This window comes from Tyto alba, unplaced genomic scaffold (genome assembly GCF_018691265.1).
Source record: "Tyto alba isolate M040663 unplaced genomic scaffold, T.alba_DEE_v4.0 Super-Scaffold_28, whole genome shotgun sequence".
Lineage (NCBI taxonomy): Eukaryota > Metazoa > Chordata > Aves > Strigiformes > Tytonidae > Tyto > Tyto alba.
In genome coordinates this window covers 10,774,209-10,786,604 of record NW_024881302.1, presented here as the reverse complement: position 1 = coordinate 10,786,604, position 12,396 = coordinate 10,774,209, and positions in this window count along the sequence as shown.

The following is a 12,396-nucleotide window of genomic DNA, read 5'->3' as shown; positions in this document are numbered from 1 at the left end:
TTAGCGGATGAACTCAGGAGTTCATTCAGTGCACAGCTGCAGGCTTGGGGCCTGGGTTGTTTGTTTTCTGTTCTGCAGACAGGCCTGACAAAGTTTAACCAGCACCTGTAATTCCCAGCTCATCTGAAACAGCCATGTCACTAAAGGAGTGAAGCCCTTTATGTGCAGAGAGAAAAATTATTTTGTTTTAATAAGCATGGCAATTGGATGCAAATTTGCTTATGTATTTAAAATCAGAAATGGTGTTTCCCTTCTATTCTGCACTCCAGCTGTATATTCCATTATCCCTGGGGAGGCTCGATATGATTGCGGAGTACAAGTACAAGGGACTCTTGTCATTCTTTCTGGAGTAAGGGAAGGACAAACTATAACTAGTAAGTGTCAGCTCTCAAACAAGTGCCATTAGGATTGTAAGCTTGTATTAATAAGGATTCATGTGGTTATGTGTGCTCATACAAAGATCAGTACAGAAGTCCAGCAGTGGTATCTCAAATCACAGTGAGCAGATATGGAATTGGTGATATACAGTGAAGTCAGAACTTCACAAAGTAAACAAGTTTTTAAAAAACATATTAACATGCTGCTTTTCATGTTTATAGCTGTACAAATCTTATCTGTGTTTTTATATTTTTACTTTTCTCCCCTGTGTATTTTTTGGCTCTCTGTGGCCCAGGTGTGAGAATGGAGTAAGGGATGCTGTGGCAATTCTGAGCAGTGAGCTCTGACTGAAGGATGGGAAATAAGACCATGAATTTCACTTTTTATAGTATGGATGGTCTTTGTGAAGTGACAATTTTGCTTTCAATACTTTTTATTTCTGGTGATCTCCCAGGTAGAAGATGACCAAAAAGAGATGTTGGTGTTTTGGGAATTAACTTTCATTTGTGTGTGTGTAACTTCCAGCTCTATGAGCCAGCACTTTGGTTCATGGAGATTCAGATCCTGGGCTGAGTCCCATGTGTATGAAGCAGTTTGGGTATTGTGGAAAAGACAAAACAAATCTCTTATCTCCCTTTCCACATGGTACCTTACAGAACTGCAGCACTGCAGCAGGGAGAAACAGCAAGAAATGGAGACATACTACTGGTAGTAAATATGTGAAGCAACAACAGATACCCATAGGTCTTGGAGAAGATGGGGTGATTAATGTCATCAGTACTGAATCTGATTTGCATGTGCATCACAAAACCCTAAATAAAAACACAAGAAATTTATCCTGTACTTCATTAAACATGAATATTCAACAAATTTAATTACTTAATTTGAATGCAGGCATTTGTCCTTACTGGGAGCTGAATTAGACATCTAGCTTATCCTTATTTGCTCACTTTTTCTTTTTTTCTTCTAATTATAAGACAGTAAGGGGCTTCTAGGACATGGTTAGCTCAGTGGTGATCATCACCTTAGCTGGATGCTCTGCTGTCCCATGCTGACATTGTCTTAATCTTCCTTAAAATATGAGCAGGCTGCAATCTTTCTCTGTAACTCAGCTTCCTGGAGCACTGAAGGCCAGTGTTCAGAGATACTTCAGGGCTTAAAGGATGGAATTTCTTAAAGGATCTAGGCAAGCAATGTCATTATTTCACAGGGATTTCATCAAAATCACAGATCGACGTACTTTAAAATCTCTAATATCATTATTTCACAGGGATTTCATCAAAATCACAGATCTACGTACTTTAAAATCTCTAATAAACACCTACTTGCATTTTCAGGTACCTAAATAAGTCTCTTGACTCTTTGACCCTATGAGCCCAGACCTGCGGTCTCACAGTGCTCTTTATGCTGATTTATTCTGACTCTTTGTTCTGTTTGCCCAAATCAGAGGAGTTTTGCCATATTTTATAGTAGGAGAGCTGGCGGTTCCAACATTCCTGACTGGCAGCTCACAAAGCAAGGTGGAAGTCATCATAAAAGACCTTTCAGGGACTGGGATGCTAAGGCAGGATGTTCCAGTAACACCCACAGACACTTCAGCAGCAAGTCAGGTTGTCTGCCTCCTAAACCTGCCAGAGCCATTTCTCTAAGAGGGAGTGAGGGGAATCTAGGCTTTGAAAGTCAAGCAATAGGAGTTAAAATAAGAATATAGTATTAATTATAAAATGAAAATCTCTGCTTCTGGTCCTTGAAACCTGCTACCAGCTCTCCCTGCTGTCTAAAATATATAGAATAGATGACTGTTTTATGAGCTGTTGCTTTTCCTGCATCCATTGCCACAAGGGCACTGGGTAGTCAAACACCTATTACCAGGCTGCAAGCATGATCTCTTCAGAAGACTGAGGCTATGCCCCAGCAAAACATTTGTTGTGTAGTTCCAGGATCAGATGTAGAGTTGTGCATAAATATAGCTCCAGTCTTTAGGTATGTTTTGGCTGCACTTTTTCTATGTAGACAGATCTACAGCAAAAACTGCAAAATACTGAAAAAGCTCAGCTTACCAATAAAGAAAATATGGCCTACACAACTAGAAGGCTTCCTCTCTGTTATAGGCTTCAGTCCTTTAAATATCAGCTACATAAATACGGAAAGAAAGTGGAAGAGAAGATAAAAGATGAGAGCACAAACATATTTGGCTATTAAGCTTTTATTCCTCATTGTGCTGTACAACATTTCTTTTCTCCATCAAACTAATTAGCGAAAAACTCCATCCATAAAGCCCTGCCTGAGCTTATTGCTAGGTCAATGAGCCTATGTTCTTTCTTGTAGTGAATGCTGTCTGTGATTATTGCATTCATTAATTTTTATATAGGAAATAATACCTCTGCCTTGATCTATATAAACACATAGATTTCTGTTCCAAATCAAACTTCCTCTGTAGCGTGTGCTGTTGCTGGGAGAGAAGCAGAGAGCTAGTATAGTGTCAAATCAAGTTAAAGAATGCAATTTCATAAAAATAACCAATGGTAGTTAGTGCTTATTATATTATGCAGGATAAACTGGGGCACACAAGTTGCATTGATTACAGATTGGGTGATCTGTAACTCTGAAAACAAAACATTCAATATATCCTGACTACAGACACGGATGTGCTGTTAGACAACTGAGCTCTTTTCCATATGCTCAAGATACAGCATTAGGTAAGGCTGGACAAGGATCTGCATTCACTGTTGCTGACTTTATTGCTCAGACTAGATCCTGTCTGTAGTGATGATGATGGTAAAGTGGAGGATGAAACCTTGGTGCAAACGTTGTGGTGCTGAGCACTAGGTAAAATCAAGGGCAATTGAAAGAGAAGTTCTCTCTCTGATCTGCACAAAGACAGTGGGGTCCAGGATAGGAAGAGTTAGCTCCTGGTATAAATGGAGGAAAAATTCTTCTGCTAATCTAATTTTGATTATCAAGCTGGCCATAAGGAGAGTGGTGCTGATGTGAAGTGATTCTCTCCAAATCAAGCTGGGCAATGACTGGAGGAACACCACCATTATTATGCAACCTTCCTTCCTCTGAAATACTCCAGCAAGAGGCCATGAAATCCAGTGACTCCATCTTTCCCAGCTGTGGTTCCCAGAGGTTGAGCGCTCACATGTGACAGAAATGTCAGCTCTGATGGAAGTGAGGGGCACTTCTGCCATTTTTCTCATACAAGATTCTTAGGTCAGACGACTTTTACTCCTTTCCGTCTGCTGATCCTATGTCTCCAGTGCAGAATTGACCCACAATCAAAGTCATTCAGTGCTGAATTTTCTATAGCATGTTTCATGCTCAAGTGTAAGCCAATTCACAAACTACATTTTACTCTTATGTGGAGAGAGAAGAGCTTAATTCCACATCTTCTTATCTCATCAAGTTTGTTTTGTTCAGCCTTTAGAAAGATCTCTGAGGTGTTACCTGTGAGCTACACCTTCTTGGTGTGTGTGCTTCTTTCTTTAACTGTTTAAGCTCCTATCTCTTGAGAATCCAAACTCCAGCTCTAGTTCTGGTGAATATAACCCAGATCTTCATCTAAAATCATTATTTACTTTACAAAACTCACTAAGTAAATTCTAATTCCTTGTGTTTTATTAATCTTATTTGCTGTGATATTTTCTTTAATAATTAGACTATATGTCAGAGTCTACAGCTGACATCCAGTACGTGGTTTCACACATATTTATACTTTGAGAATTCCTCATATTCACTTGCTCCACAGCTGTAAGGTATGTATCAGTCCCAGCTTCCAAACTCACATTACCACTTTTCAGAAAAAGGTCTTGTCAAGAGCAAGGAAATTTTTAATCTGCTTTTCATTGACGTACTGGAAATTTGCTATTTTTAGTGCTAAATGGCATGGACATTGTCCCAAACTGTTATTTTATTTACTAGCTGAAGTGTGGAGGCTTTCTGAAAGCCAAGCTGAAGATCTAATGACCCATCATTCTAGACACCTTGCCTATCTACGTAAGAAAATGGACCTGCTTAAAGCCCAAAAGCCTCACAGTCTAAATGGTTCAGACAGATAAAAGATGATAGGAAATTCAAGTGTGCATAGTCTGTATGATGGCCAACAAGATCCAAAGAGGTCAAGATCCACATCACAGTGACTGAACTCTGCAGCGCCCAGTCCCCAGACAGCTGCTCCCTGCTAGAGCATCCACGCCCCCACATCACAGACTCTTGGCGGACGAAGCCTTTGGATGTATCTTTAGGAGGGCAACATGGTGTTTCTGGGATCTGGGAAAAAGGGACTGAAAGAAAGCACATATTGCCACTCAAGTCCTTAGTTTTTCATCTTCTCCTAAAGATAAGAATTTGAACTTTATTGTTTTAAGATAGAGTAGAGGGTTGGTCTTTTAACAAACATGATGATACAGCTATCTGAGCATTTGACAACTTCCTTTCTTTTCTCCTAACATTACCCCTTTTTAGGTGTGTTCTATCAGTTTTGTTTTCCATATCACAAGAGGAGAAGAGCAACAGATGTGCCTCTATTTTCTTCAGGGTCTTGCAAATCTTGCCTGGGGATATTAGCTAGTTTCTGTTTTCTTCTAATTTCCTTCTGTTTGAACGAGTAAGATATAACAGGGTGAATCCATCTGCATATTTGTACTTCTCAGATGAGGATTATTTCATTTGCAAGGAGCTTAATGGAATTCTGAAGATTCAGATTTGTTTATCATTATAGGGGATGGGACGACATTTCTGCTTAAAAAATAATTACTAGAATATAGCACATTTGCGAGACCCTGCCTGGATTGAGAAGAAAACCCCCACATTCTCAAGGGAGCTGTTGGTCCTTTTGCCATTTATAAAACCAACTCTAAAATGATGGCTTTAGTGATTAAAGACTGAAAGAAAGAGGTCTAAGAATAACCAATGGGTTTTCCAGCATATGTTAATATATTCTGTTTGGAAAGGTTACTTCTATTTATATTCCAGATGAAAATACTTTGTGACTTTATGGCATTTTTTTCTACAGAAGCTAAGCACTCAGGTTAACACAGAGAATAAGAGTCTTAAAAAAATTGTGATAGATTAAATTAATGGGGAAGTGTTGATTTCAATAAAAACACGATTTAAAATATTGGAAATAAAGAAACATGCTGATACAGTCAATTTTTAATGTTGAATAATTAAAAAATTATTTTTATATATATGTAGTAAATGTCATACTATAATGATAACAAATTTAAAAAATGGAACAAGAAATTTTAATTTAATAAAAACAGTTCTGTATTCTTCTAAAAAACTTCTGGAAATTTCATTTTACTGGATTTTTATGTTTGTGGGTTTTGGTTTTGGTTTTTTTTTTTTTTTTTCTTCATGTTGTAACAGAAAGAAATCTAAAATTGCCAGGTCTTTTTCCTGGAAAGAAAACTTGTATATTCAAACAGCTCCATCCAGAGCACCCAGAATGTTTTGCAGTGAGCACAGCCTTTTCCTGAAAGCTCACAATTATGCAGGCTAGCTGTCTAATCTGAGAAATTCAGGTGGATATGTGATTTTCCTGGCAGGCAGTGGGGTCCTACAACTATGTCTTTGCCGCTGTGAGAAACAAGCTTCTCACCCTGTAGAAATTTGCTACCTCATCCTTCCCCCTCCTCAGGGGAAATCTATTGGTAAGTTAAATTAGGTCTGAGCAGGAAAGAATTTTCCAGATCTCCAAAGCGGTTTGAAGCTTGGAAATTTTTTCCTTCCTTTTCCTGGTTAGGACATAAAGAAGGCCTTCCTCACTTTTTTCCTGAAATACTTTCCACACCTTTACATCCAATCCCACCTTTGCCACTCAAAGCACTGGTTTAGAGAGTAGGAAATCATTCAGATTCCAGTCATTCCTCCCTGCTAGTCAGGGTGAAGGAGATCTTAGCATCTCAAGAAGGTGTTTTAAATACAAAGCTAGGAGACACAGCTATCTTCGCTGTGAATTAGCTGCTGCAGTGTTGAACTCAGCACAGCAAAACCTGAATAAATAAATCAGGGATGGTAGCTTCACAGCATCCTGGTTAAAAAGCTACTAACACTGAAGGGAACTAGTTTTAGGGAGCTCAGATGTCTCTACAATACACCGCAGTCAGGTGGCTGTGAGCATCCCCTCAGCTGATGACAATGACATGACCTGAAGCTGCAGATAACAATAATACCATGCAGTGTTTGGTGTTGGGGGTAGGACTAGCAAAACCCAAATTTCTGACCAGTCCAATCTGTTGGAGCCACGAGGACGTTTTAATCAGGGAAAGAGATAAATAGCCAGATAGTTTTATTGCAGCTCATAACATGTAAAGTACCAGACAGGCTACTACTTAGACTGTGGGTGCTAATAGCCTCCTGAGAAACCATGACATGGCGTGTGCACTGCATGCAGCGTTAGCAGGACTATCTAACTGCTGGTGTCAATCTTGCAAAGCGGGGAGAGGGCCTCTGCCTGCTCTGCAGTATTTCTGTTGCAGCATCACTAGCCTCCTGTAAACCCCTGAAAGCAGAAAGATCCCCCACAGGATGTGCTCTTTTACCTCTGAAGAATAAAAATGAGTCCAAACTCATATGCTCCAGTAAGTGCTTCCTGGGCTTGTCAGCAGCATACATGCAAAGAGGAACAATATACCTTCCATGCTTCAACAATGTTTCCCTGATTATTGATGAATACCTTAGAGGACCACCACCTGTACCCTCCTCTTCCCCACTTTTAAAGTAACCTCATTTACATAGATTTACTGCTTAAATTATGCTGGCAGCTGCAGTTTTACTGGCCCAGATCAAGGGGCTTGAGGGGAAAGCCCTGCTTGTTAGTGAACTGGATGATGGCTGGGAGTTGGTATAAAAGGCCCAGCCCATAGGCACCTGAGGCCTAGGTTTAGGGTCTGTTTGTGAGACAGGAAGCCTGAGGGAGAGAGAAAGGAATGGTGCCATTTGGGAGCTGCAAGTGTGCCTGGGGCCTACAGCAGTGGAGAGACTTGGCTATGACTGACATCCCTGCAGAAACAGGAGCTGAGAAGTTTTCTCTGTCATGGGAGAAGGCCGTGTTTAAGCACCCAGAAACATAAAGCTGTAAAACAAAAAGACCTTACAGCCACAAGACTTAAGGCTTGTGAGATGAGGGGTTTTTCATCTGGGTCTCCTGAAGAACAGCTCTACCCTGGAAGGTTGGAAGGGAACCTGAGTTTGCAGAGGAGGATGCAGTAAGGGGACAAGCCCTTCTCCTGAATAATGAGGTAAGTTGTCCCACCAGGTACTTTGTAATTTTTGGAGACAGCATTGTGCCTCTGCACTTACATGTGTGGGAGCAGGTGTAGCTGCCATCAATGAGATAATAACAGAAGAGTTGGCTTCTAGTTCCTGCAGTTAGTGTGATGTTGTTCACTGATATAGGTATTCATGGGCTTAGCAGAGTCTGCTGTGTCTGTATGGAGAAGAATTTGAAAGCAAGGAAGAGTCTGTAGCAAACTCTTCGACTTCTGAAAACAAGTCTTGAAAAGCTTGCTTGTTGCAAATGGTGTCCAGAGGCTTTCTTTGCTCAGCTCTGAATTTGCTGGTTAGTCTGAGCTCTTCAGGTACTATTTTGCCCTGTGCTGCAATTGCCGTAAATGGGTGTTACTCTGTTGAACACTGCTTCTTTTGACTGGGGATCTAATTATTACTAAAATGAAGATGCACTTGCAAGCTAAATGCTTGAGCTTGTAGACTGTTTTGGAGCTAACTCTGAAAAACTCACTTTTTTTTTTTTTCCCACAGTATTTTTTGTCTTAATATTCTTCTTGTTCCTTTTCAAGTCTTGCTGCTTCTGGGAGGAGTGAGGAATAGATTGTTTTCATTATCACTATTTCAGAATGGGGGGCAGGAGATCATAATGATCCTATTTCACACTTTCATGAGCTGCCATGTGGTGATGACATATGCCCTCCTTCAGGAAGTACTACCAAGAGCCTCCCAATTTCTGCTGAGCCATATTGCCATTCCCAAAACTATATATATGTTCCCCACAGTATATATAACATGGTACTCCCTATACCTATGTAAATAATTGATATTCACAATTCTAGGCAGTAAGTAAAGGATTTATAACGACATCTCTCAGAAGCCCTGTCTTCTACTTTCTGCTTGTTGTTTTGGTCTCAAAACAGAAGAGTTGTTTATTAGGCCCAGAAATAATACATGCCCCAAAACAGAAAAGAAAACTAGGGCTACTTGATGGTATTGGAATTTTAGTGGGATATAATTATGGATGAATCTTGGACAGCAGACAAGACTTAATGTAACTTCTCAAAGGGGAAAAAAGAAAGTTAGTGTTTCATCTTGACCCACTGTGGTCTAAAAGAAAGATCATCTCCTCTGTGTCACTTATGATCTAGAGCTACTGTTCTCTCTGTCATCACTTTTCATAATCCTTAGCATGCATATGTTGTCTTTCAGGATTGTAATATGAGATGATGTGGCTGTGAGCCAAGCAGTATTTTTAGTGTTGAGTGCTTTCAAGGAAGGAGAGCAAAGCCTTGCTGATACAGTGAAAATTGAAGTATCAAAACAAATCTGATCTTTCTTGATGTGGTAGGAAGAACTGTACAGTATGTGAGTGTGACCATGCTGGAGCAGATTGATGCTGTACAGACTTTTGATGACTAGGTGTTGATGTGTGCGGAACAGAAAGCTGAAGAGCAGTAGGTAAGTGTAGTGAGCTGCAGAGAAAAGCCAAAGAATGGAAGAATTTGGAAGCAAAGCAAAAAAGTCCGCATTTTGGTATTCCTGTTTAAGGTATCAGCTGCAGAAGTAATATCGTATCTCTGCAGCTAGCATTGAATAAATATGATGTAGAAACATGTGATTTCCTGGTATGTCACACATGAAACAATCTTCACAGGATGACTTGGGGTGTGTCCTGGGAATGGGCCAAAGATTTTTCTTTCACTTGTAGTAAGCAGAAAAGATATCATAAATAAATCATACCTGAGAAGAGTAATTTCTGCTCCTTAAGTTGCTCATCAGACCTGAATACGATAAACTAAATGACAGCAATTTCAATATAAAGTCAATTATCTGTGTGTAGCAAATTAAAATTAGACACATTCTTTAGTCTGGAAATTCATCCCAATGTAGAATTCAATTTGCTTCCTATTGAAAAGTAGCGTGTCTCTCTCGGATAGAGCATCAGTGTGCATCAGTTCAGGAGGAGCATTGACTTGACAGTCATGGAAAGCCATTGACTCTCCTCTCCCTAATCCTACTGGAGAGCTTTTACAGGAATGATATGGTAAGATTTTGTTATTCAGAATGTTGTTTGAAAGCTTTGAGCCTTTAGAGGATGATGAGTGTGGGGTTTAGTATTTTTTTTAAGAACTGTCAGAGTTTTTCTTACTCATGTGCTTCTGGATTTAGGCAAAATAATACAGGGTTACTAGAATGCATACTTTTTAATAGTTGAACTGAACAAGAATAGAGTTCAGAAATGGAGTCAGGGTTATTAAAAGCAAATGGAGTTATGTCTCCTGGAGGTGTGCTCCAAAACATACTCTAATTCTGAAATTCATCCAAATAGTGTTTTCCTCCTCTTCTAGACTTGGAGGAAGGAGTTGGTGGTGATGGCTTGAAAGAAAGGGAGGCAGGTTCATTGAGAGTTAGGATAGGGACACAGTTTTTGAGAAGATCTTTGATTTTATTTCTGCTCTCTTGTATAACCTGCACTGGCACCTTCACTTCTGTTTGCTGCTTTCCCTTCTCGTGCTTTACCTTCCCTGAGTTTAGTCTCACTATATTGGTTATTGTGTCTTTTGTCTAAATTTATTTTTAGTAATCTGAGGTAGTTGAATGTTGTAGTCATTAGTCTTCCATCAACAGCATAAACAAAGATGCCTTCAATTTATTCAGGAAAAAAAAAGTAAATTATTAATTTTAAGAAAAATTATTGAGCAACTGTCTGTGTTGGGTTTATGTGAGTGGCAGGGTTTTGGTATCGGGGAGGGGACTACAGCAGTGGCCCCTGTGAGAAGCTTCTCAAAGCTCCCCTGGATCCAAGTCAGACTCACCTCTGGCCAAGGCTGAGCCAATTAGCAATGATGACTGCACCTCCATGATAATGTGTTTAAGGAGGGGAACCTGGGAGGATGAGTTGAGAGGGAGACACCTGGCCAAAACACCAAGGTTAGTGGAAGAGAGGAGGAGGAGAAGGGAAGTTGCACTGGAGTAGAGACTCCCCTGCAGCCCTTGGTGAGAGGGCAGGCCGTGCCCCTGCAGCCAATGGACGTCACAGTGGAGCAGATGTCCACCTGCAGCCTGTGGAGGACCCCACAATGGAGCAGATGTCTGGGCCTGAGGAAGGCAGGGACACTGAGGGAAGTCCTCATTATTGTAGCTCTTTGCTGGGAGGACTATGACATGTGGGAGGGACCCACTATGGAGCAGCTCAGGAAGAGCTGCAGTCCATGGGAAGGACTCATGTTGTATAAAGTTTGTGAAGGACTGTCTACTGTGAGAGGGACCCCACTCTGGAGCAGGGGAAGAGTGTGAGGAGTCCTCCTACTGTGGAGGAAGGAGTGGCAGAGACAGTGGGTGATGACCTGATTGCAACCCCCATTCTCTGTCCCCCTGTGCCACCAGAGGGGAGGAGGTAGAGAAATTGGGAGCAAAGCTGAGCCCTGGAAGAAGGGAGGGGTGAGGGCAAAAGGTGCTTTTAAGATGCTGTCCTATTCTGGTAAGTGTTGTTGGTGTTTGAATTAATTTGATGTTCTTTGTCATCCCATAATGAGTCTGTCTTTTTGCCTGTGACCATAATTGGTGAGTTATTCCCCCCAGCTTTATCTCAATCCCCAGAGCCTTTTGTTTTATTTTCTCCTTCCCATTCCTGAGGGGGAAGGAGTGAGCCAGTGGCTTCATGGTGCTCAGTTGCTCTCTGGGCTCAAACCATGACACCTGCAAATTTGGATGTCCTGTCTGCACCCTCTCTCACTGGAAATAATGTATGAACCACTTGAGGATGAGATGGAACTTCCATGTGCTGTGTGGATCAATTTTTTCTAAGACACATGATTCTTTGGCTCAGATGGTAGCTTGTATTTCCAATGGCTTTGACAGAGGTTTCAGAGGTTATCAAAATATCCAGCTTTAATGCTGTGAATGCATTTAAAGGGAAGAATTCTGAATCCATAATGCACTAGATAATGCTTATTAAATTACTTTCTGATACTATGCTAATTTCTTTTATGACCCGTTGAACCCCTGGTCTCGAGACTGTCCGTAGAAAGTACATCAGAATAAGTGTTGGCAGCATCTGATGCTCCTTTTAATTCTGCAGTGATTTTTCTACCATTGGCAGTCTGAGAAAGAGACTAAGTGTATGAGGCAAACCTAAAACAAAATTATAATCCAGAATTCAGTTGTTAGACAAAATGTCCTCTAGTCTGCTTTGAAGGATTGGAAGGCTTGTGGCAGAGGGAACAGGGGCAGGTTTACTCTCTAGTGCTTTCTGTGCTGAATTGAGTGCCATGCAGCTGTATGAACTGACCCATTATACACACCCTACACACAGAGGGTATGTTCATGTTTCACTGATGGTGGTTTATGTAAGTATATCTAAACTTGCTCTAACCTATCTGTAGTAGTCCAGATCTCAGCCTGTGTTGTAGAACAGGTTAATTTACCCATTTGGTGAGACTCTACTATCCAAGAAGTTTCCATAGGGCTGTAATACTAGTATATGAATGTCCTGCCCTTCTCCTGGAGGAAGCCTCCTGTGACTCTCTGCACAAGCCTGCTTCCCATGCAGCTGCTTTCTTTGTGCTTTTCCGGTCCCACGTTTGCTGGGGACTTGTATGTGTGTGATAATGAGTGGCATTAAACTTTGGTCCTTCTAGGGGTTTTCCTGGGGTCCAGGTAGGACTGACTGCCATCCACTTCATAATCTCATCAACACAGAGTAAATTTTTACCTAATAGCTCCACACTGCCAGGTGTTTCTGGCTGAGTTCTTTAAGGTCCAATTCAAGAAAATTGTTCA